At 35.9% G+C, this 27,587-nt stretch overlaps 2 pseudogenes; both read right to left on the bottom strand.

Moving 5' to 3' along the window:
• Positions 1–859: 859 nt before the first annotated feature.
• LOC141512038 (CCR4-NOT transcription complex subunit 10-like) lies at positions 860–1,601 on the bottom strand (annotated as a pseudogene).
• A 201-nt stretch (positions 1,602–1,802) lies between these two features.
• Positions 1,803–22,755, bottom strand: LOC141512037 (CCR4-NOT transcription complex subunit 10-like; annotated as a pseudogene).
• Positions 22,756–27,587: the final 4,832 nt, after the last annotated feature.

Genomic DNA, 27,587 nt, shown 5'->3' with positions numbered 1-27,587 from the left:
ATATATATATATATATATATATATATATATATTTATATGAAAATATTTTTGACTATAAAAGCATTACTTGGCAAAGGGATTCACATTTAGAATGAGGCAGTCCTTTCAGTTTGTTCAGTGCAAGCATACAGTTGGTTCATCTGTCCTCCACAAAAATACCAAATAAATTAGAATTCTGGCATTCTTTATTACAGTTCTAAACACAAATTCACTCTTAAGCCACTAGGTGGAGACTGAGTTGTAGAGAACTTGCATAGGGCAAAGGCATGAAACTAGCTACTTGAGGACTTCAATTTAATTCAGTTCAGTTCAATTCAATTAGCTTTTGGAGAGTATTTAGTTTATGCACAGAGAGTTCTCTTGTTATGAAAATGCTTTTCTTACCACAATATCAGAAGCAAAAATATTATCACCAGTTCAGAGAGATGTTCAATCACACAGAATAAATATCAACACTACAATCAAAAATCCTCATTGAGTGCAGTACTGGAAAGACATAAAAAAAGAATAGAAGATTTAGCTCCTGTCCTCAAGTAGTTTCTAATTCACTCAAAGAGATAAGATATACAAAGTAGAAGCAGAAGAATTTGAAGTCAGCATATAAGCAAATGGAAAATTATGTGAGTAACTTTGAAGGTTACACTCAGTTACTTATGTATCTTGAAAATCCCCACAGTGTCTGGTAAAAAATAGAAACATTAAATTCTATAACTTGTAACCGATTAACTAAATTATTTCTCTCCTCCATAATTCTTTCTATCTCTAAATTTATGTATGATCTCATGACATATTTATCTATTTTTTTTCCTGCAAGCCGAAATGTTTTATTGACTGTTACAAAACATTCTTGGGTCTTGGGTCACTTTCTTTGTCCTGGGCCAATGGATGGCATCTGAATGGACTGGATGAGCTGAGTAGGTGGGAGCTTTGACTTTTTCCAAAGTTCAGATAGTGACTTCACCAAAGAGAGCAGATAGTTTCTTTTGATAATCTGCAATTTAAATTGTATTACCATTTTGTAGTTTGAGATATGCAGCCTACAGGATAGCCTATCCTGTTTTAACTTAGGATGGTTTTTCTTTAGGATGTATCAGGTAAGCCACCTGATGGAGACACTATCATATTCATGTTGCAAACAGTAGGTTGAGCTAAGCCAGCAACATAGTTTGGGCAGAATTGTCAGAAGTTGGGTAGTGCTGAGGTGTTTGCTTGTCACAAGATTGCATTACATTATTTACCCCTTTCTCAGATCCTTGACTCTACTCATTTGAAGAGATTCCCCAAAGACACATCAGAGATGTTTTCAAATACATAATGATATCAAAGATCCTATCAAGAGAGATACAGGCTTCTGTTGCATTTAAATGGCCCCCAAATTTAAGAGATCCTGACAACTCAGCCTATTAAAGTTGCTTCTCTGCATGTTTCAAAGCCAAGGCCAGAGCAACAAGTACACTGTAAGTGAGCCTAGAGCACTCAAAGATTTCTAATTCTTGTTTTCTGAAAGTAACTGGAATAAACTGAGTTCCATTATGTCTTTTACTCCTGCAAGTCTTTTGACTTTTGGAATTTTTTGCATTCCTTCCCAATTGGTTATTCATTTACATTTAATATACCTTCTTTTACTTTGATTCCTGCTGTTCTTGTAATGGCAGCAAGGCATGGTCACAAATATCATACTGGCTATAGATAACAGCTATAGATAACTGACTATAGATAACAGAGGACCATCAATATTATATATGGCATTCTATATGGACTGTATGGCATGCTAGGACTATCTTTTTGAGGATTACATTGAGTCACAATGAAGTGTAAAATTCCCTATTTGCTTGAAGATCTTTAGTTTCCCATTCTGAGGTCCACTTGTTGACATCAATGCAACATTATGCTGATTTCAGTCAAAGGGGGCATTGGAATGGTAAACTTGGACAACTTTGATCAAATACGCAAAGACTGCCAGGGATCAGCCAATGTGCAGCAGCAGAATGACACAATTGTTTAGGAGTTCATAGTGTTCATTCATCATCAGGGAACACATGGACCTCCCCCCAGGAATTTCTTCTCTAGGACTGTGCTGCCTGCTCTTAGCAGGGCACTGACATTGTCGTTTCTTGGAGAATCTTCTTAAAATAGAAAATTGTGTTTGCCTATTGCAAAATGAATGTATCCCAGACTGCTCAGAGCATGCACCTTAAGCATTTAACCATTTTCATGAATCCTAGGTGTTCAGCAATGTTGGCACTGTTTAAAAATTTCACTGATTTTTGATAATTGCCCCTTTAATATTAAAAATTGCTTTTAAGAAAAAAAGGAACAGAGTTCCCAGTCATAGTCATAATAGATTTGATTTTCCCTTTTGAAAACTTTCAGAGACTACATTTAGATAAAGACTCTCATTTTATAATGCTGAATCTTAGACTTTACAGTTTGTAAGATTCCATTTTCAGTTTTGTAATTTGATCCCTCTTTGCTGGTCATTTCCTGATTTATTTTTCCTTTTTTTGTTATTATTGTTCTGTGAATTCATTTTTTCCCCTAGAGCAACAAGGAGGCAAGCAACAAACACTTTCTTAGCTTGTTAAGTTAGAATATAGAGATCCACTAGCAAGAACACATAGCCAGTACAAACTTCTCTTCAAAAAGTTATAGGAGTTTCTTTCTAACTGATATAAATTTAGTATGCTGCTATAGGTGATAAAGAATAAGGGCTTGATTGTTTAGAGCATGTTGTTTTTGACAGTATCTAAGTCATCCATTTCTTCAGTAGTTGAATGGAACTTATTCTTCACTGATTCAGTGTTGGTCTCAAATGATCAGTGGCCAGCTTCTCCTTTTACAGAACTTAGCCAATGCCTTGTTCAGAATGACTCTTATTGTCATCCTTGTTGATGTCCTGCAAGCAATTGAGGAGCTGGAGGCATATATCATTATTTCCAGCCCCAAAGCTTGAAAGGAATTGCTTGATAATTCCTTCTTTTGTCCAGTGATCTCACAAATTTTCTACTTCTTTCCTTCATGGCTCTCTTTCCTTGATGTGGATGTGGAACTGGGTGAATGGCTGAACACCGTGGGTAATTAACAGCTACATATGGAAAGGAGGTCTTTAGTGAAGTGCCTCAAAAATCTATCTTTGACCAAAGAGGTGATGGATAGGGAAATGTTTCATGAAAGCAGTGATTTGGGCAGCTAGGTTGCACAGTGGGTAGAGCACCAGCCCTGGAGTCAGGAGGACCTGAGTTCAGATCCAGCCTCAGACACTTAATAATTACCTAGCTGTGTGACCTTGGGCAAGTCACTTAATCCCATTGCCTAAAAAATTGTTTTTAATTTAAAAATTTAATGAAAGAGTTGATTTGTGAGTTGGAATGTAAAGGAAAACTTCAAATGGTGAAGATAGGAGAAAGGGCACTGCAGGTATGGGGAATAGTGTGTCTTCAAGAGCAGGGATTGTCATACTTTTCAACTTGGAACCAAAGTACTTAGCTATGACTGGCATCCTTTTTGTAAATTTGATAGTATATATTGTCAGTAATGTGAGATATGGTGCTAAACAAGGTGAGGGTGCAGCCAGACTGTAGAGAGCTTTGAGCAGAGGAATGAGAAGGTCCATGGGGCCTATCACATAATGGGAGCTTAATCAAGGCTAGTTGATTGAATGATGTCAGACAGCCTTCAGCAGAATTACTTCATGGAATGAGGGGAATGAGTAGAGGTGATGATGAAGGGGCATCATGTTCCAAAGTCTACGAATCCGTGAATAAAGGAGGCATTGCTATGACTTAAAATACTATAGTCAAAGACCTTAAAGAAGGTCCCTCTTCATTTCACAGAAAAGGTAATGGAGTCTATGGGACTCAAATCCATCTGAGTTCATATAAATGAATCTGCATCTGAACTCATTTCCTGGGATCTATGGTGCCTTGCTGCCACCCCCCTTCTCAACACTCCTAAGAATGACTGTTAGAAGGACAACAGAGGTCTCCCCACCCCAAGATGGGGTGTGACTGCAAAGGAATTCTAGCTTCTTCCTTCTCCAGAGGAGAAAACTGAGGTTCAGAGAAGGGGAGTAAAATTTGTAGGGTTGCCTAGGTGTTAAGAAAGGGCAAAACTGGGAGGCAAGATTGGGGCAGGAGGAGGAGCATAGTGAGCAAGGCATGGGTCATCAGCAGCCTGATGCCATGACTTTAAATACAGTGCTGTTATCACTATTGCTAATTAGAAATAGGAAAAATATATTATATTATTTACAGGAGATATCAATGAGGCTGACCAGAGTAAATTGTTCAACTTGGAAGTAGTGATAGTTAAATTTGCATAAATTGCATGGGGCTGGCTCATTGCGAATCTTAAATGTCCAGCTAAATGGTTTTAAGTTAATCTGATGAGTAACAAAGAACACAATAGGTTATTAATAAGGAGATTAGAATGATGAGAACAGTATAGGAATACTCATTTGGGAACGTTTAAAGGGAAGATTTGGACCTTCACTTTGGGCATTGACCAAACTTTGTCAATCAGTATATCACTTATCCCAGGAGATCCTTACCCATCTCTGTTGAAAAGGAAACATTCACAAATTTCTTTCTAATTTTATGTTTATATTGATATCTTTTTAGATCACCTTCATTTTCAAATGTATTCTCTTCCTTCCTCCAAAGATTCATCCCTTATAACACAAAATAAATGAAAGGAAAAAAAGCAGTTCAGAAAAATTGACTAATGCATCACCCAGACTGACAGAATATGAGATTTTCCACAGTCACAGTCTTCCACCACTTCAAAGAGGGGAGGGAGAGGCATTTCTTAATTTCTTCTTGAGGACCAAGTTTGAACACTATAATATAGCATTCCATTTCTTTTCTTTTTTCCTTTTCTTTCCTCTCCTCTTTTCCCATTCTCTTTCTTACCTTCTCTTCCCTCCCTCATTTCTTTCTTCCTTCTTCTTCCCTTCCTTTATTTCTTCTTTCTTTTCTTTCTTCCTTCCATTTTTATTGCATAGTTATTATGAGTATAATTTTCCCATTTCAGCATATTTAATTCTATTTAAGTTCATAAAAATCACCCTGCAAATGAATTCTTCATATATGTTGCATTCATGGAATACCCATTTCTTTAACTTTTCCACAATTGATGAACATCTACTTTGAGGTAGTTAGCAAGCTCATTGATTATACTGCTGGACATCAGGAAGACCTGTGTTCAAATTTTGAGTTATTAGTTGTATGGATAAAATCACTTTAACCTCCCTTTCTCAAGTTCCTCATCTTTAAAATGGGGATGGTAATAGTGCCTATCTCTTAGAATTTTTATAAAGATGAGAATGAATAAAATTTGTAAGGACATTATAAACATTGATGTACTATATTATAAATGTTAACTATTATTAGTTTTACATTTTTTTCTAGTTCTATGGATATTTAGGCATTTTCCTTTCTTTTTTATATGCTTAAATGTTGTAGATGAGATTTGAGGGTCACCAATTAAAGATAGAAGATTGAAGGTAAGTGAGAAAAAAATGGAATTTTTGTGACCCCTGAAGTTTTAAAACTTCTCAGGATTTTATTATGAATAATTGCAAAGAATACAAGTTAAAATTCCTAGAAAAAGCAGTAAGCACTTTTCAGACAGGCTAGGTGAAGTTAGAGAGAGAGAGAGGACATATAGCCATGAGGGCTGATTTAGTCCGACCACATTAAACACTGCTCCAGAGGACCTAAGTTGGGATCATATGGTCTAAGAAAGAATAAGAGAAAGCCATCCTGCACAGTGGAAGGTAGAGGCAAGAAGAGGCAAAAAGGGGCAGCACTTCTTCTTAAATGTACTTCTGTAGTGGATTGGCACCTGGGGTGGTCTAACACCTGGGCCAGGTATCTTCCAATATCAATCTATGTACTGGTCCTTCCTGTCCCAAGGTGCATGATGTTTAAGTTAAACAGAAGCTGGTGAAGGGGGAATGAAAAGAGGGTACAAATTTAACATTTAACAATGAAACAATAGGGATCAACTTACATCTCAAGCAAACAGCCTTCCACAATTAACAAAATTTAACACCAGAAAAGATTACAGAATTTGTTCCTATGAATAAATTTGCTATATTTATTATTGTCTGCATCATAACAATACCATATTTGGGGCAAAGAATATGGAAATTTTAATCACTTTTTTAACATAGTCCCTAATTTCTTCCCTAAATGATCAGACAAATTTACAGCTCCCCTAGCAGTGTATTACTGAATCTATCTTCCTGTAGCTCCTTCAACATTGATTATTCCCCATCTTTCATAATATTTGCTGATCTTATTGCCATTTATTTTCTTTTACCTCTTCTGAACACTATAGAATGTAGTCAAAAGTTAAGACCACCATCTTGTTATTTGACTTGAAAGAACTTGATTTAGACCATCTAGAAATCCAACTCCTGATATTTATAAAAAAATGATAACTTTGTGAAAGTTGTGAGACTTAATATTAAAGGCTATTATTGTTTTCCTATATATTGATTAAAATCTTTTTTTGGGGGGATTTTTGGGACAAACCCTGGAATTAACATGCTGTGGTTCCTCCCTCTACACTAGTTCCCTATCTCCACTTCCCCAAGTTTTGTTCAGAACAGGTCACTAAGAACACCTTACTTCTCACTGATTCACCTTTCTTAAGCAGTGGCTTTGCTGCATTCCAAATAGGGCATGTGAATTTTCATGAAATATGACTACTACAAGGAAATTGGATTTTATAAATGGGAGTTTACCAGTGACCCACAAAACAAAGACAACCATTTCACAGAGTCTATATGTCTGCAGGTGGTTTTGCATCTCTACTTATTAGACCTTATTTTTCCATTGCTGAAGGACATTCTTTAAAGGAGTCTGTTTGGATTGTAATGTTCTCTCTAGACCCCTCATTTCAGTCCAATTGCATTCCTTCTATGCTTAAATTTATTGTTGTGCAATTTGCTGTGTATTACTTCTACCAGTACTAAATTTACTTTGCTATATTGGGACAAAGAGGTTGTAGCAGCTAGATTTTAATTCTCAGTTCATTAAAGTATATTGTCTTTGAAAAACACAATTTTCATTATATACTAACTATATATGAATATATTGTTATATATACTATATATAAATATATATATACTTATAGTCATATCTCTGAATAATGGATTTTTTAGATTTTTTCTTTAATAACAATATGAAATTTGGTGTCTTTCCTCTGAAGATCTAGAATAATATGATATCTCCTTATGCGTTTTAGTCTATTTTTTTCAGATGTTTTTAAAATTCAAACTGGAGTTGAAATAAAAAATCTATTTGCAGACAATGACATCAAAGTGAAGAATCTGCAATTCTATTCAATACATACAATTCAATTCATTTTAGTTTAGTTTAGTTCAGTTGGATTCAATTCAATTCAATGGGATTCAATTCAATTCAACAGACCATTATGAAGTTCAGTTATCCCCCAGGTTCCAAGATCAGAACTGGAGAGAGATCTAAATTCAAAAATGAAATACTCCTTATTTTTATAGACCTTACATTTCATTGAACTTCTCCTGTCATTGCGGTATGTCTAACAAGCAGCACTGGGTTTAATACAGGGCAAAATCTGGACCTAGAAGGTTTTTTTCTTTTCCTTACTCCATTTGAGATTCTCTTAGCTTAGAATCAGATATTACTATTTTCCCTTCTCATGGAAGGCATTCTGAGCAACCATGAAGAGTGAATAGGCCAGAAACCTGTAACTAAGCATATTTAGTTCTTCCAACAAAAGACTGAAGTAAGAAAGGAATGGATGTTGCATATTGAGAAAATAAAATTGCACTCTGATTTAAAAAAAAAGAACAAACAAACCAGCATCTGTCACCAGAAACATGTTCTTACTATGAAATCCACTTGTTCAGTGAAAACCTTGTTTTGTTTAGGAAATTCTGAATTTGAGGGCTGTCAGAAATAGTGCATCATCATCATTTATCAAAAACCCAGGAGAGAAGAAAGGCTTGTTGAAATCACCAAGGGGATGAGCAGAATTCTCTTAGATCTGATGTGGAGGAGGAAAAACTCTCAACCAAATAAGCCTTGATTTCCTTTAGTAGTTATAAAAGTAGCTACAATTGGGGATAACTTAGAAGGTATGTGAAATCCTTCAGCCCCTGTATCAGTGACCCCTCACCACAATGCAAAGACTCATCTTGTTTGGTATTTTTCAATCATGCAAATTCTTCATGTAATTTCCTTCCTAGAATTTTATATTCAATTAAACTTGAATACAATGGACACCATTACTCTTCCTATTTTTCTCCTTTGAGATGTCATCCAACCATGGTAGATATTTATTAGACAGATTGAACTTGGGATTGTAACAAGGAATTTGTCAACTAGTAATTATTTTTGCTTTGTATTTGGAGTCATATTCATAGGTTCATAGAAGCATAGATTTCCAGCTGGGAGGTAGCAGGTAACTCTCCAAACTTATCATTTTATAAATGAGGAAAATGATGTTCAGGCTAGTTAAAAATTTATTCAAGTTTATATTGATGTCAGAGATGAGATAACCCTCAGAAAATGCTACAAGAAAATGACCGAAACAAAGACAACTTGAGTTGCATTTCAGGTACATTGTAGCGGGAGAATTCAGGGCACCAAGAGAAATGTTGAAATCCTTCTGCAACTTTTCTGGACTGTGGGGGGCAAAATTCTACATCCTGTATTAACTATTTGTGCACTCCATTTCCTAAGTCACTTTGACTTTTTTTTTTTGCTCATGCACTTTGGGGCAAGAAAAGCTGTACATATTATATAGAACTCTACTCATGCTCAGTGAGTGCTCTTAGTAACTCCATGGGGATGCCCCTGTGACATGGCTTTACAGAATGCCTGGAGCCAGGTGTTAACACACTCCTCAAGCACCACATTGTCCTACCCACCGCAGAAATGTATTTGAGCAAAGATACACACAGGTAGAAGTCTTTTCCTTCTTGACTTCTCTTTTCTTCTCTAATCAGGATCCACATGCACTGTACCATGCTGCTGGTCCAATATGATGGAAGCTCTATGGCAACTGGATCTATGTTGATCTAAGTTTCTTTGTCCTTTTTTCTTTTAACTTGACTATTCCTTTTAAGAAACTCATTATCTATCTGCTTCTTCTCACAAATTAAACTATTCCCCCATGTATAAGATGCATCCTTTTTTGAAAAATGTGGGGTCTAAAACCTGGGAGTGTCTTATATAGTGGTTGTAGATTTTTTTACTTGCTATCATTGTTTCGCATTTGTTACCAGTACATTAGGTTACTTTTGCCACAATCTCCCAGAAATGGATCATAAAAGATTTTTTACAATGCTGAATTCAAGTTCAAAGTGATCCAGTTTTCAAAAGTGAGAGGAAATAGTGCTGCTCAAGTAAGTTTAGTCCCCTCTAACTGAGAAACCCTACTGAAAATGCCAGGACAGAAGAAGGCCTTGAGAGGCAAGTCAGCAAAATGGCCTAACTTAGAGAGGGAATTGAAGATATGCATTGAAGAGCAAAGGGCAATTGGAATTCCTGTGTCCACAGAGATTGTTATGCATGAAGCAAGAATTGTTGATGGCAAAGAGGTTACTGATTTCAATGGAGGACACAATTGGTGCTTCAGGTTTATAAAATGGAATGGGCTAAGCATGTGTCTATGTACCAGACTTGCCCAGGGAGTGCTTGTGGTCAACCACAGGCAGGATAGCAGTCAGAGCCGCTCTTAAGACAGTGATTTGTCATCAAACACAGATGAGGACCAACTAATGGATGGGAGTTTTGACAGTGATGAGGAGTTGTATGAATTTTATGATAAATATAACTTGAGTTTAAAAACTTTATATAATACATTTTTTCAATTTTTGGTCCTGAAATTAGGGTGATCCTATACATGGGAAATATGATAATTTGTGAACTTGTATAATAGTTTGTGGACTTTTGTAGTAACTTGTAAACTTTTGTGCTACCTATGAATTAAAGTGTAAGCCTTTCTTACCTCCCTGAGTCAGAGAGTTTGTGGTTTCATCACCCCAAAATGAACCACAGCTGTATCTCCCCACAGCAATTTCTCCAACAATACCAATGTTTCCCCCTACAATATATGTAGGAGATGTTAAAATTTATGAAAACTATTTTCTTGACTCCCACTCATTCTGAATAGATTTATCTACCACCATAATCAAATAAGGAATCAACAGATTATCCAAATAGAAGTTTATTTACTTTTGCTTATCAAAACTCCTATTTACCATAAATTGATAATATTCATGTAAATTGATATTGAAGTAGAGGAAATATTAAACAGAGGTCAAATACTATTTTCTTTTGTAATGGCTGTGCATATCTTGTGGGTGTTTAATTTCCATCCCATTGTTATCTAGATAAATAACCCCATTATGGGCCACTCCAAAGGGCTACAGTACTGAAATGAAACTTATCTCCTTTGGAGATATAAATCCACTGAGATAATAGGAAATAACCTCAACTCTTCACATAATTTCTCTCTTTCCCTGTTTTCAGCACTTACACCATGCATTGCTCTCCTATAAAAGCCCTGTCTTTACCCTTTTTAAAAAAAATATTTATTTAAGGTAAGTGACTTGCCCAAAGTCACACAGTTAGGCAATTATTAATTGCCTGAGGCCAAATTTGAATTCAGGTCCTCCTGACTCCAGGGTTGGTGTTCTAACTACTGGGCCACATAGCTACTGCTTGTCCTTACCCTTGATGAAAACTGTTATTAAAATCCCAGTTACAAAATTTTATAACTGTCCTTTACTTTCCTTCTTCACTGCTATCTCCTGATGGTGCCAGTAGATGTTGCTGCTGCTAATCCCTTTGGGGGTTAGTCATTTCCAATTGCCTTTACTGCCTTTATCTTCTCTCTCTCATAGCTTCAATCAACCACAGTAATATGGTACAAACTTTTTACCCCTAAATATTTCTGGATCAAGAACTGGTTTTTAGTAAATTTGTTAAATATTCTCAAACTTGAAACTAGATCATACCTTGACATGTTTAGACATCAGCACTATACATTCATCACTCCACTGATTAACTAGCTTTTCCATTTGAATAACATCTCATGTGACTTGGCTGAAGAGGTCAAGCCATTGAAGTCATAGTTGCATTATTATTTTTATATTATTCATATAATAATTTATATTATTGTATGAATAATGATTCATATAAAAAAGAAAGCATAATAGGAAGCAAAGCAGAGTAGTCCCAGAATCAGGAAAATCTGGAATCAAATTCTGGCTTTGACAACTATTACCTGGGTCACTCTCACTAAGTCACAATCCTTGAATACTCCAAGAACCGCCCCCCCAAAGTGACAAAATAGGTATTGATCTGAAATGTAAATGAATATTGGATCATTGAATATTTCTAATACCAAGGAAAATGCCCGGCTAGTAAGTACCAATCCCCCAAACTGTAATAACAACAATAATGATAATAAACAGGGATACATTTTCCAATTATCTCAACTGCTGTGTTGGTATTCAAATCTAATCAACATTTATTATTAAGCCTCTACTTAATGTCAGATATTATGCTGGGTCCTAGGAATACAAAGACAAAAAGAAGGCACAATTTTTACCCTCAAGAAGTTTATGTTCTTTGGAAATTGAAGGCATATACTAGAATAAAAATTCAAAATGCTCATTTTTCTATTTTAACAGAACCCAAAAGAACTTCTAGCAGGCTACCAGTGAATCAACAGATGAATTTTGTTAGCCTACAGAATTACTGTCAGGAAGAAGCATATTATACAGTAGGAAGAACATTAAATCTGAAATCAAAGAACTTGGTTGCTGCCACTTGCTGACTTGCTAACCCTGAAAAAAATTGCTTGGTGTCTATTGACTTTAATTTTCTTGTTTTGCAGAATTTTGTGGTGCTGGTGGTGAAGTTGGGGCAGGGAAAGAAAAAAAGACTAGATAATCTCTAAAATCCCTACAAATACTTCCCTTGGCCCACACCCTCAATCAGCATTAGCACTAGCATATTGGGTCCACAGAAAACCTCCTGCTACTTTTAACTCAGAGGGATTAGCAGGAGCCTTGTGACTATTGGTTATCTTCCTAATAACACTATAGTCCACAAACCTCATCAATGCACTTTTCTTTAATAATCAGATAGTAGATCAGCTGGATTTTAGGTAAAGCATTATTTTACCAAATACATTTCATCTAATGGCAAAGTACAATATTTACAAAGCATTGCCCCCCCCCCCCATATGGGACAAATACTCTAGTGAATACTCACAGAATTTGTAAGGGATGGGGCATTTCAGAATCAACATGAAGGTAAAGGTCAATATTAGGTAGTTTAATGTGTAGGGAGCACAAATTTCAAGGGCAATCAAAACTTCATAATACCAGAGCCTTGTTGACTTTTATTTCATTGGACAAATCACTCCACTGATCAACTAGGCTGACTTCATGCAGTGTTTAACTTTTCCACTGGAATAAAATCTCGAATGAGTTTCTCCTCATGTGACTTGGCTTAATAGGTCAAGTCAATGATGTCATGGTTTTATAAATAAAGGGCCGCTTGGCTACTGAACTGACTCCTTACCATACTTTGTCCACAGAACTAGTTTCCCTCCAGAATTGACTGCTTCTGGGTTTGACTGAGTATGTTACTTAGATGTATGTTTCACATAGCTGAATTGGTCACTTGACCCTCATTCTACTGCTTAGCAACATACTAAGCATACTACATGCTAAGCCAAGCAGGTTACTATAACCACAATCCTCTGCTTCTGAATAGAAACAAGGAGGTCACTGGATCAATGGATCAGTGAGCTCTTCTCTTTTGATTAATTTTTTGGATTCCCTGAGTATAGTTTGATATATAAGCTAATCTTTTACAGCCTTCAGTTACTGGGCAGAGTAGGTGACACTGTGTTTTCACTAGCTGGAGGGTTATAGAGATCTTTTTATTTGCATGAAAATTATAATTGCATTATATTATGCTCTTTCAATTAGTCAAATGACTTGTAACCTAAGTTTAATATAAAACTCTCTTCTTAAGGTTCTTCAAGGCTTTATCACTAAAGTTTATGAACTATAAGGACCTGTGAGAAATCTTGCCTCTCCATCTTGACAATTATTCTTGATTTGGAAATGACTTCCCTCAGTTTTGGATTCTACTTTTACTTATGGTAATCATTCAAGTAATATTTCCCAGAGTCCTGCTGGCTCTTATGCAGATGACTGACTACAGATAAAAGTATTGAATAGTCATTACCTGAGGGCAAGTTAATTTCTCACTGGATTCTTGATATACAAATGGGCTATGCAAGGTTCAGATCCTTTCTAATATATGGACTATTTCCTTTGAATCTGAAAAGGGTTCCTCTTTATATTTTTGATCTATTTTTAATGATTGTGACTTTCAACTTTGTTGATGTCTAAAAGGGCACATTTGTTTAATTTTTAAAAATTCAACCTTTACATTAATTGAGTATGGCTTATATTTCTATTTGGAATTAGTTAAACAATTTTCTATTTCTCTCTGAAAGTCTTAGTTGATATCACAAATTTCTTAGGTGAGACCTGCAGGAATTATGGCAACAAATGTTTCTAGGACTAGAGATTTTTTAAAGAATAATAAGAGTAAGGGTGGAAAAAATAAAAGAATATGATAGCTCCATTTTTAAGCTCATATGTAAAATAATCTCTATGATGCTTTGGGCAGAGACTGGTAATGAAATACATTTCAAATGAAAAATAATTTCATTCCAAGCCAATTATGTAGTATAATGTATCAGTATACTAAAACCAGAAAGCCCTAATTTTTGCTATTTTTCTTTTATTTTTTATAGTCTTAGAGTATTTTCAATTTAGGCAGAAAGTGAAGAAATTTGTGTATCATTTTGTACTTATATAAAAGAACAAGGGAAAAATAACTTTCTCTATTGGACTAACTGCATATAAAAGAACTGCCACTTACCATTCTACACATCAATGAAGTATCATCTCCCTGATGCCCCAAATAATTGTCTTTAGGAGTTTGATAAACATTCAGGGGCATTATTTTTTGACCTTCCAAATGATGTTCTGTCAGAAAACTAACGATAAACTTTTGACATCAACTTTCTAATGATCATTTTAGAGATACAAAAAGTGAATAGGTCTATAAGGAATTTTTTATTGTGATTTCACACTGACACATCAGTAGAGTTTGACATAAAGTCAGGGAGGTTACATTCCCCCCAGTCAAAAGATTCATTTAACATAAGGTCCCATTTGTATAAACTTAAGTAATTTATCAAGTAATCAAGTATCAGAGTCTATTAGGCAAAGAAGCCTAGTTCTAGAGTTTTCATTCCAGATAGGAAAACAAAAAGAAAACCAGGCTCCTTTTGAAATGGCAAATGTAATTTCCACTTTATGAAAACTAGAAGGAATCAACATTACATAGGGGAACAAGTAAGGCCACGATGTTGTATATGGTTTGCAGTTTTCTTCCCTCTTAAAAATTGATCATCTGCCTAAGTAGCACAATTATGGAACAAGTCTTGTAGGAAAAAGGCAATGACCTATGTGAGATTCTTCATCCTGAAAAAAATGCAGCTCATTGATTTTCAGATAGCTGTTGACAATTCAGAAACAAATGCTTTAATAAAGCAAGTTGTTTTTGAATGTTAACATAATAAACATGATAGGCAGCTCTTTATAATCAGAGGCTAATCATTATTAATTCCTTTGACATTCAAGTTGCTGACATTAATTATAACAAATGCCTTCAGTAGATGCCTAATACAGTCCAGAACTCCACAGTAAACCCATTGTCATTCAGAACCCAAACAGGTACATTTTCTATCAAGTATTGCTCAAAGATCTAATTTCCTGTATCTTATTAATCAAAGTGAATATATGATTCTTGGGGAGATAAGATGGAAAATGTTTTGAAATGTTTGATCACTTCAGCCTAAGCTATCCTTTTGATTTTTTTCCTGATGAGGGAACAAAGCTATTTGAAGTTCATAAAAGTTTAGATTTGGTTAGGCTGAAATTTTCATCCATGAATCTTAATCCATTTACATGTATTCTAACAGGTATAATAGATAAATAAAGATAATTATTTCCATTTTACAAAAATGTGCATTTGTAAAAATGAGCAAAATAAAGCTTGAGGCAGCTTTTCACCAATTTTCTTCTTTACTTTTAGAAATGAAGAGAAGTAGGGCTCAATGTTTTTCTTCTTAAGAAGAAAAAAACAAGTATCAGTTAGGTGCCTGATGTTTTTCCAGATAAGTATCACATGACACAAAGAATATAGAACTCAATGTGGAATCCAATATGACCTCAGATCCTTACTAACTGAGTGACTCTGGGCAAGTCACTTAACACTATTTACCTCAGCCTTGTCATCTGTAAAATTTGGTAGAGAAGGAAATAGCAATTTGGTAGAGAAGGAAATAGCAAAAAGAAATAGCAAAAGAAACCTCAAAATGGTCTTTGGCAGAGTTGAACAACTGAAAAACAACTGAAGAAAGCAACATACACCAGTTACCTTGCTAAGCATTTCACAAAGTATTTCCTCAATGGTGTTCCTCTTTTTTCTCTGTCTACTCATTTCCCCAGCCTGTGCCAGGTTTTGGGGTGCTTCCTGAACTTTTGGGTATTATTGGGGCACCCCCTCCCCACAAGGATCTCCATGTGTGAGGCTTTGTCTTCCCTCTGGTCTGTGAATGACCACAAGTGTACCCCTCTGCCACAGGGCTGAGGTGGGGGGGGGGCTGCTGTTCTGTGGGGGGGTCTAGACTGCAATCAGGATCTGAATATGGTCAGAGCCCCAGAGTCCTGTTCCAGGTACAGAGGACAGAGCTCTTTAGTCTCTCTCCACTCCCTTACCTAGGCTGAATACTCAATACTCAGTTGCCTGGGGGCTCCTGCTTACTGGCTCTGCCTGCTACTGCCTCAGCCTACTTCCTATTCCTGGATCTGGGCTGCCCTGCCCTGCTCACTGAGTGCCCTGAGGGCTGGGCTTCATGTGTTTGCTCTGGCAGAAATGCGCCCCCCCCCAATCTTACAAGTTGTGCCCAGTGATCCCTGGGGTGTAGGTCAGGAAACTGCTCCTGCTGCTGTGAGCTGTAGCTCTCAGCGCCATGGAGATGCCTCCAGGGGGTTGAGGTTCCTTCACTCTGGTGGCCATTCCTCTAACCCCATGGGGCGGAGCCTTTCCACTATTTTCCAGGTAACCTTACACTGGAGAACTGCCTCAATGTATCCCTCTGTGGGTTCTGTCTCTTGAAAATTTAGAGTCCTTATTTTATGAGTTTTGAGAGACTACACCTAAGAAAGGTTCGTCTGTCATCATCTTGACTCTGCCCCCTAAAAGATGAAATTTTATTTGAATATTAAGGGAAACCAGGGATGTAAGGAGGCAGAGGTGAAAAGGGAGGATATTCTAAGCACAGGGCATAGCCAAGTCAGGATATAGAATTTTGTTTATAAAAAAATAAACAGTCCAGTTTAGCTGAACTAAGGATTTATAGGAATGGAGTAAGACTTAGATGACCAGAAACATAGGAAGAGGTCAGGGTATAAAGGACTTTAAATGCCGAACAGGATTTTTTTATTTGCTATTGTATGTAATAGGGAGCCATGGGATTTTATTGAAGAGGGGTGTGATGTCATCAGGAAAATCACTTTTACAGCTATAAGGAAAATGGACTGGAGCAGAGAGAGATCTAGGCAGTGGAAAACAATTAACTGGCTATTGCAGTAGTGCAGGTGAGAGGTAATAAGGGTCCAAACAAGGGTGATGGTTGTGTGAGGGGAGAAAAGGAGAGATAGATGTGAGATATTATGAAGATGAACCTGCCAACAGAGTTGGTCTGTGTGTGGAGTGTGTAAGTGAGGGATGGTTGAGGAGCTGATGGTAGCCTCAATGGTCTTAAGACAATTGGAAAGATGCACAGGGTTGAGGAAAAAGTAAGACAAAGGATTCTTTTGCCTCTGGGAAATTCATTTAAAGATGTTCAAAAGACAGATGATAATGAAGTATGAGAATTCAAAGAGAGATTAGAACACAAGGCATATAGCAGGACATTATTTGCATGGAAATTATAAATAGAATCAATGAAAGCTGATAAATCCCAGGGATATAGCAAAGGGAGAAGAGAAGATGGTTCAGGAAATGGCTTTGTGGAACATGAACAGTTTATTGGGCAGGATCTAGATGAAGGTCCATTGAAATGGGTTGGTTAGATAGGCAAGAGGAAAAATGAGAGACTAATGTCACAGATGCCAAGGGAGGAAAGTATATTCTCATAGAGATAGTGGTTACCTGATAAGAAGGATGAGTATTAAAAAGATCACTGATGATGATGATGTTCAGACATTTTTAGTTATGTTCAACTCCTTATAATCCAATTTGAGGTTTCTTGGTAAAGATATTAAACAGTATGCCATTTCCTTCTTCAACTCATTTTATAGTTGTGGAAACTGAAGAAAATAGGGTTGTGACTTGCCTAGGGTTCCATAGTTAATGATTTGAACTCAAGAAAATGAGTCTTCCTGACTCTAGGCCTAGTACTCAGCCCATTGCAACAAAAGGCCATTAAATTTGGCAATCAAGTTATAATGGGTAACTTTGGAGACAGTAGATATAGTTGAAGGATCATGCTGGAAACCAGATTTCAAGACTTTCAAAATTATTATGGGAGCATGAATAAACACTGATTGTAGAGGATTTTTTCAAGGACTTTAATTACAAGAGGGTAAAAAAGAAAACTTATAGGATGATAACTATTATGTTCCAATGAAATAAGTTTTATTTTAAAGGTAGAAATGTCAGAGATCCAAAATTAGTATGAGAATATAGATGATGGAGCAGAAAATCTTCTGAAGAAGATGGGAGGGGATGGGTCAAGAAATATGTAGAACAATTTGCATTGGCAAGAAAAGGGATTACATCTTCTTGTAAGCTAAGGAAAGAAGGAAAAGATGAGGAGGTAGATCTCTAAATAATGTGCCTGATATCACCATAAGGGGAGTGCAATGAAGCACAGTCCTCAGTTAAGAGGGTAAGGGAAAGAAGTACCCTGGGAGACTTGAAAAAGATTAAAAAAGTTTTGAATATCCTTCATGGTGATGGGAATATTGCTTTGTTTTGATAGGTATAAAAGTTTGCCTTGGTGTTTTGCAGGCTCTGTTGCAATGATGTAATAAATTTGTTGTGGATCCAATTGTGATTTCTTGATTTTGTCCAGTATCATTCAGAAACCCAGGATGAGAAGAGAGGGATGGCAATAGCAGGCATAATTAAAGATTTTGATTTCACAGGCTGTGATCAACAATAGGATAAGGATGAAAGGGATTATTATACAGAAAACTGTGTAGAGTGAACTGATTTACTAGGTTATTAATATAGGATTGGAGACAGTGTAGTAAGTGCAGGGAAGAATGGTTATGAAATAACTGAAGAGTGAAAGAACGGGAAGTCAGACTGGTCAAGGAAAGGCACGATGGTACTATAAAAAAGGTATTATCAGATAAAGGAATTTCAGAGTTCACAAATATAGAGGGAATGCTTGCTTTTTCTGCTTTGTGTTTATTTTCCTGAATCAATGAAAACTATTCTTTTGATTGGACTTGGATGGATTTGGAATCAATCTCAGGAACTGGAGAGTCAAAGAGGTCTGAAGGTCAGTAAAGGGAGATCACTTTGGAGAACTAAATAGAAGGAGTCTAGTTATACTAGGCTTACTAATATGGAAGTTGTACTGCATTATGTTTACTTTGCTTGTTTTTCTTGACTAAGATTCTTTGTTTCAAGTTCTTGTTTTTCTTTTCTTTCCTTTTTTTCTTTTTATTCAGGTCAGGGGAGGAAGTAGGAAGGAAGAATTGCTTGATAATTAAAAAGAATTTAAAAACAGATTTTCGATGGAATTGGTGCAGAAGAGATATGAAATGTAAAATGTTCAGTCAGTAGGCAATGTAAACTGCTTCATAGTCTGATAAGGTAAAATTATTTTTTAACATATATATATATATATATATTGTAACAGGAATTTTATATTGAGATACTGAATCTTGCTTTTACTCATACTAGTAGTACACAGTCTGAGTTTATTTTATTACTTTTAGCTTTTTTGTCAATAAGGAATAAATATCTGACCTATATATGATTTACATGACACAAAAATATCCCTCTTTTGGAGAGACTGTAAGCCAGCAGTTTCTAAACTTTTTTGCTTCATAGATCCATTTCAGAGTCAGGTGAATCCTGTGACCCTTTCTAAGAATCACATGTTTAAATGCATAATATGAAATAAATAGGTTTTCAGAGGAAGTCAATTATGTTGAAATAGCAAAATTCTTTTCCCCAATCAAATTGAAAGATCCCTTGAATATTGTGCAAAGACCTCTGTGAGCTCATTGGTCCCAGGTAGTCCTATGCATAAACCAAAATGTAATTTTCCCCCAGGATTCCTGGGGCAGGAGCAAGAGTGTGTTGGAGATAAAATTAAATTGTTAAATTAGAACATCTAAAATTGAGAAATCAGCAAACATTATCATAAATTGATTTATTGTTTTGTTGGTTATTTAGGCTTAAGAAAGAGATAGAGAAAATATTAATAATGCAAATTATTATATAGGGATATCATGAGTGCCATTTTTTCCCCTCCAGAGATCCTGTTGTTAAATATTTACCAGAACTTCCTTGCTTGATGGTATAATGAACCAAAGAGTATGACAAAAAGAGAACCTAACAGCATTGTCACTGGAGGCCAGTCTTCCCTTGAATCAATCCAGCTTTGACTTCTTTGTGGAGCCAGGGCAGAGAGATCGCTAGTGGAAAAGTAGTGGATATAGTAGCCTAGCTCCTTAGATCCAGCTTCAGTTCTTGAAATTGGAGTACACATATCTACATAGCTTCTCTCTTCTAACTCACAGTTCTTGATTAGTGGGACCAACTGGCAGAAAGGTATTGAGCTTGAAAATGCTTTTTGGAGTATTAGTGAGTACAGAAACCCCTACTGGGAATTCTCCTAGCACAATAGCACCCTGCCAAATAAACCAATGCTATGAGAAAAAATAATTTCCCATTATGAAATGAGGAAAAAAGTCACAGGTTTGGGTAAGAATCATTTTGAAAACGAATTTAAAGACAAAATCCCACACTATTCAACTTTTGGTCCAATCAATTCTATTAAAATAATATGCAAGAAATTCAAAGAGAAGCTGCAACATTTGACAAATGACCATTAGTAAACAAAAATTATAGGTGGGAATAAAAAAATGTAATTCTTTTCTGATTTCTTAAATTTAATTCCCAAATAAGGCTGTCTCTGGATCATACAATTGACATTTAACAGAAACCTTTATTTGATTTTGCTGAACTAAAATGTTAACTTTGAAATGACTGAAACTTTTTTTTTGCCTTCATGCAATTCTTCTAAAGCTTTTAGAAACTTCAGACTGAAAATTTTTGTACCTGTGCTCAGAATTGCAGAATTCTATAAAACTCCCATAGAACAAGGCTTTTAGTCTCGTCGACACTGTCTTCATTCATCATTGACAACAGTGGTATGTGTAGTACCTAGTTGTAAGATACTTTCTAAAGTGCTAGAAGAACTAGATTTGGAAGGGAAAAAAGAAAGTATCCTGCAAGAAAGATCTTTTTAGCTCTAGAATAAATTCCTTAACCTGGAGTCCATGGAGAAGGTCCAATAGATGAATCCAATATTTTTGACTGACTTAGAAAAGAAAAATACATCTTTGTTTTCATTAATGAAATTTATTATTATTTTATCATCATTATCATATTTTCATTAATCTATAATTTCTTTCAGTCATGAATATAGGTCACCAGTGTCATTAGTAATAGTTTAAAGCAAACTAAATATTCAACAGAGCATGTATATTGCCTTGTCAAAGTGCACCCCACAGTTTCAAAGTACAATCTAAGTATCAAGAGCCTTCACACCTAAAATGAATTTAATTTTAGTTAACCTATTTAAAGAATTATGATCAGGTGTTATTTATTTATTTTATATGATAATTTTATGTGTTCTATTGTATTGTATTATTATTTTACATGTTATGAAAGATTTTAAAACTGTTTTGATAACTTCATTTTAAAATAATGTTTCCTTTGAAATACTATTTATTTTATTTGATGTATTAAAAACACTTTATTCTGAAAAGAGAGCCTTGGCAGCCTAGACTGCCCAATGTATTTATAACACAGAATACATGCACAAAGATTTAGAACTGTTCTAGATCTATGAATCTATGAATTCATGATCCCACACCACTTATCTTCAAGTGTTTTATATGCATATCTAAATTGTCCTCTCTGTATGGTTATGCTGAATTATACTGGAAGATACACTGATTTAAGGTTCCTAAGGTGATAGCAACAACAACAATGTTAACAATAGTAATAATAATGATGATGATGGTAACAATAATAATAATGATAATGGTAGCAAATATTCATATGACACTTAAATGTTTGCAAAAGACTTTATATTTTCCCCTTAATTTTCACCATACAATTTTGTGAAGTGTGTGCTATTATTAGCCTTGTTTTTTAATACCATGATGTTAGATAGTGGTACATGTAGGGCAGGGAAACTCTGACCAGAGGGCATTTTGGTTTGATGCTGTTAAAGCAACTGTACACAGGATTCTAAATTCAATAAATCTGGGGACTTTTTAGAGGTCAATAAATTAAATGTTTTATCAAATATAAATCCATGAATGATGTTATAAATATCCAGAAAATGTCAGAAAAATGGTTTCCCACCCTGTTGTAGAAAGTTTATTTGTTGTCAGGATCAAGTGTTATCAGTTAGTCAACATTTTATTAAGTGCCTACAACAAACCACACACTGCTAAAAACTGGGAATACAAAAAGTGGACAAAGACAATCCCTGCTCACCACCTAATGAAAGAGACAATTTTCAAACAAATACAAGTAAAGCATTCTATAAAGATTATAAATAGGATATGTTTAACAGAGAGAAAATGCTAGAATTAAAAGTAATTGGTAAGATATTCCTGTAAAAATAGGATTTAATCGGGACAAAGTCAGATTAGTTTTAAGAATTAATTTTTCAAAACTTGTTATTATTTAGTTGTTTCAACCATGTCTGACTGTGACCCCATTTGAGGTTTTATTCAGTCGCGATACTAGAGGAGCTTGCAGTTTCCTTCCCTAGCTTGATTTGCAAGCTGGAAATCAAAAGGATTAAAACATTTGCCCAGGGTCACACAACTAGTAAGTGTCTGAAACTTGATTTTAACTCATCTTCCTGTTACTTGACCTGTTAATTAAATCACTGTGCTCACTACCTGTGCAATAATGTCCATGTGCCATCTTCCTTTTAACTTGACCTCAGAAAACTAAACTATAGATATTATCATACCTTAGACTTAGTTATTACTAGAAAACCATTCCATTTCATAGGGGTGTGAACTCAGAAATTTTCCCTGTGGAATTACAATCTTTTATCTGTCATTTTTTTCTTTCTCCTTACTGTCAGACCTTTAACCCCAATAATAAACTTGAGTCCCTCTTTTTTTCCTTGTTTTCTCAGTCCACTTTAATCCATTTTTGAAGACCTTACCTTCTTAGCTTTCCACTCCCTAAACTGGTTCATCCCATCTACTTTTTCTTCTTGAGTTGTCCACTGTGCAGACTGAGTCAACCACAGATTGATTCCATACTGTTTTACTGTAATCATCCTTGCTTTGTGGTTATCACTATTCATCTTTCTAACACCTTACCATATTGATTGTTCCATACTTTTCTCTTTAAATATTCACTTCCAAATCTATCCAAATTTATTTTTTGAAATTTAAAAATATTTTAAATTTTAAAAAATTGAATTACACATTACTAAAATAGTCTTGCTGTAATAGTAACCATAATCCCCTCCCCGCTAACAAAATAGAAGAACCTCATAAAAATAAAGTGAATGAAAGAGAAAAAAATTGTACTTCAATCTATGTTCAAATCCCATCAGCTCTGTCTCTGGGGTGGATCACATTCTTTATAACAAGTCTATCAAAGAATTTGCTTCTATACATTTTCCTACAGTTGCTATTGCTGATTTTATTTTTCTCCATCTATTCCTCTCTACTCACATTTATTGTATTTTCTCTCTCCTTTAACTTTGTCCCTCCTCAAAAGTGTGCTATGAGGCAGCAAATGGCACAGCAACAGAGCACCAGCCCTGGAGCTAGGAGGACCTGAGCCCAAATCCTACCTCAGGCACCTAACAATCACCCAGCCATGTGGTCCTGGGAAGGCCACCCAATCTCACCATCTTGCAAAAGAACTCAAAAAAAGTATAATATATCTGACTACTATCTCCCATGATATTCCCTTTCCTCTATCACCTATAACCTTCTCCACTCCCCTTCCTCTCCTTCTTTCTCTAGGGCATGTTGTTTCCTCTCTGAGCCATTTCCAATGAGAATAAAGGCTCACTCATTCCCCCTCACCTTCCTCCCTTCCACTCTATTGCAAAAAGTTTTTCTTAACTATTTTACATAAAATATATTAATTCATTCTACCCCTCCTTTCCATTTATCCCAGGACATTCCTTTTTCACCCACTGACTCCATCTTTATTATATATTATACCTTCATATCCAGTTCTCCTGTGGCTTCTCTAAATGTGCTCCTCCTAATTGCTCTATTAATTGAGATACTTTATATGAGTTATCGGTATCATCTTCTGTGGAATACAAGCAGTTGAACATCATGAAATTCCTCATAATTTACCCTTCTTGTTCACCCTCTCTATGCTTCACCTGCGTTTAAACTTGGAGATCAAACTTTCTGTTCAGCTCTAGTAGTTTCAACAAGAAAGTTTGAAATTTTCCTATTTCAATGAATATCTATCATTTCCCCTGGAAGAGGATGTTCAGTTTTGCTGGCTAGTTGATTATTGGTTGCATTCCAAGCTCTTTTGCCTTCCGGAATATTATATATCAAGCCCTATGAGCACTCAATGTCGTCCTGTGTGCTACTTACTTCAGGGCCACAATATTTGAATTGTTTCTTTCTCTTTGACTTGGGAGTTCTGGAATAATATTCTGGAATATTGTAGTTCTAGCTATAATATTCCTGGGAGTCATTTTTTTTAAATCACTTTCAGGAGGAGATTGGTGGATCCCCCCAATGTCTAATTTACTTTCTGCTTCAAAGATATCAGGGCAATTTTCCTTTAGAAATTCTTTGAAAATGTAGTCAAGGCTCTTTTCCTGATCATGAATTTCAAGTAGTTCAATGATTTTTAAATGGTCTTTTCTGGATCTGTTTTTCAGGACAGTTGTTTTTCCAATGAGATATTTCACAATTTTCCTAGTTTTTCATTCTTTTGATATTGTTCTATTGTTTCTTGATTTCTCACAAAGTCAGCAACTTCCTTTAGCTCCATTCTACATTTGAAAGTTGTTTTCTTCAAGAGTTTCATATCTCTTTTCCCATCTGGTCAGTTATGCTTTTTTAACATATTCTTCTCCCCATTAATTTTTGGACTGCTTTTTCCATTTGACCTAAACTGGTTTTTAACATGTTGTTTTCTTCCCTTTTTTTAAATCTCCTCGACTAAGCTGCTGATTTGATTTTCCTGTTTTTTCCTGAATTGCTCTCATTTCTTTTCCCAGTTGATTTTCAAAATCTTTTTGAGCTCTTCCATAGCCTTAACCCAACTCCTAATTTTTCTGGAGACTTTGGATACAGAAACTTGGACTTTGTCATCTTCTGAGTGAATATTTTGATCTTCCATGGTGCCAAAGTAATTATCTATGGTCATATTCTTTTATTTTTCTTTTAACTCATTTCCCCAATCTGTGCTCTTGTTTTGAGGTACTTCCTAAGCTTTTGAGTGTTTTGGGGGCACCTGTGCAAGCAACTTATTTCCTTCAATATCTTATAAGAGGTTCTGACTGTTCTCCTGGCCTGGGCTCTGGTTTGTAGATGACCACAAGTACTCCCCTCTGTCCTGGAGCTGTGAACAGGGTTCCTACTCTATGGCAATGGGGGCCCCAGACTGTGACTAAGTTCTGAATATGAGCAAGAATCAGACTTCTGCCCCACAGATTGCAGAGAGGCTTCCAGTCTCCCCACCCCTCTATCTTCCATGGGCTGAGCCCTCTGGAAGCAACTCCCTGCTGGGTGGCTTTTCAGGCCTGCTTCGGTTCCCAGACAGTCACTGCACTGAGGTTCACTCTGGCCTGGTAGTTTTCCATGTACACTCTTGTAGTTTTCCTCCTTATCTTCCAAATTGTGCTTGGTGATCCATCAGTTAATAACTCTGGATACTGCTTCTGCTGTCATGAGATGGTACCCCCAGGGACACAGGCACACTGTGGACCCTGGCTGGACTGCCTTGCCTTCTAACCCTGGTGTAATAGAGATTTTCCACAGATCTTCAAGTTACCTTGGGCTGGAGAATTGTTTCACTGGGTCTTTCTGTAGGTTCTGTCTCTCTAAAATTTAGAGACATAATTTTAAGGCTTTTGGAATATTTTGGAAGAGAGTTACTGGGAAATCCTGCCCTCATGCTGTCACCTTGACTCCACCAACCCCCAAAATTTCTTTAATTTAATTCAGATCTTGGTCACAGTCTGGAGCCCCCAGTGCCATAGAGCAGGAACCTTCCTCACAGTTCTAGGGCAGAGAGGAGTGTTTGTGGTCATCCACAGACTCATCTATTTTATTCAATAACTATATGTCACAGTGGATAAAACACAAAAGCTAAATTAGGAAGACCAGAGTTTGATTTCTATCTCACATCCTTACTAGTATATGATTCCATGAAATCCCTATTTGCCCAGTTTCTTTATCTGTAAAAAGATAATAATGATACTTTCCATCTAGGATTGTCATAAGAATAAAGTAAGATAACATCTGTAAAGTATTTCTATCTCTTAAGTGTTATATAAATGTTACAGTTACTGTTACTAAAATAGCAGCAACAACAACTATTGTTCCTGTTTCTGTTATTGCTATTGCTACTGAGCTTGGGGACAATTGCCATAAGTAGGTTCAGTCATCTCACTTTCTCCATCTATATCCTTATTCAACACAAATATCTCTGTTTAGCTCTAGAGGATGAAAGGACTCTCTTTGCCCAGATTTGACCTTTGTCCTCAGTCTCACATCATCAGGTGCCTTTCCTATGTCTGGCCTTAAATTAGTCCAGGCGTTTTAGGCAACAGCTCTTGCAGTATTATCCATTCTGTTCATTATATTGCCTTGATCTGTTTCATGACTCTTGCCTTGTCCTCTGGATTTATGTTTATCCAGGTGAAATCTTTGACTTGAGCTCTGCATGGCATCCTAACTTGCCCCAACTTTTATAACACTGCCCTGACCTCTTTCGTGACTCTTGCCTTGTCCTCTGGATTTGTATAACTGAGTGAAGTCTTTGGCTTAGACTCTATATGGTATTCTGACTGTTTACTTTTTAGATTACAACTTAATTCATATTCTTCCCTCCCCTACCAAATTGATTTTCTCATTGAGGCTTGGTTCATAGATATTTTCAAGTCATTCTCTTCTATGTTTATATCTTAAATTTCCCTATTGCCATCATAGATCTTTATACCATTCTGACTGCCTCATGTTTTCTTTTTTAAGGTTAATGACTAGCACCTAGAAAATCCTATTAAATAATCAATCTTTAAGAATTTGTTAAGGGCCTGCTATATGCCAAACACTGTGTTAAGAAGAGGGGGTAAAAAAGAAAATAGTAAGAATGTCTTCCTTCAAGGGGATTATATTTTCCTGGGACATATGCATGATTAGGTGTATATAAAGTAGATATAAGGTGACTTTGAAATGGGCAGGATGGAAATCACTAGCAGCTGGGGTAACTAGAGGCTCTTACACAAAAAGTATTATAAGAACTGAGCCTTAAAGGAGACTAAGAAATATAAGAGGAAAAGGAGGGAAGGCATCTTGGACATATAGAAACAGTCAGGGCAAAGTTGCAGAGAAGGAAAATAGAGCTCTGTAACAACAGCAAGATAGTCAGTTTGACTGGATCATAAAGAATATGAATGAGCATAATGTAGATTAGATTGGAAATGTAAGAGTGCCAGGCAGGGAAGGACTTTAAATAACAAACATAGAAGTTTGTACTTGATTCTAAAGGTAACTAGGACTACTGGGGTTTTATTGAGGACAGGAGTATTATAGTCAATTCTGGGCTTTAAGAAAATCATGGGAGCTGTTGAAGAAAAGATAGGTTGGATGCTTGGGTGGCCCCTGGGGTTTTTGTAATTATGACCACATGTCTTCCTCCATCCCTGAACTCATTTCAGTTTGGTGCTTTACACACATAGTGGCTTTCCCCATAGTTGTGTTAGTTTGGAATGAGGTGGGGTCAGGTGAAGATAGCTGAGAGACTTTTTTTTTCATTGATTTCCTGACCTGGAGAACCTGCAGAAGGGTAACTGTCAGTTAATTGTTGGATTGTTCACTTGTAATGTTTAATTATTAGAGTAGCTTTTAATTGGATTTTATGATTCAGAAGAACTATTTCATTTTTTAAAAAATGAATTTGCTAAACTAAACCGAATTTAAA

Source organism: Macrotis lagotis, chromosome 2, assembly GCF_037893015.1.
Source record: "Macrotis lagotis isolate mMagLag1 chromosome 2, bilby.v1.9.chrom.fasta, whole genome shotgun sequence".
Lineage (NCBI taxonomy): Eukaryota > Metazoa > Chordata > Mammalia > Peramelemorphia > Peramelidae > Macrotis > Macrotis lagotis.
The sequence above is the reverse complement of the archived record's forward strand: the minus strand, read 5'-3'. Positions and strand labels throughout refer to the sequence as shown.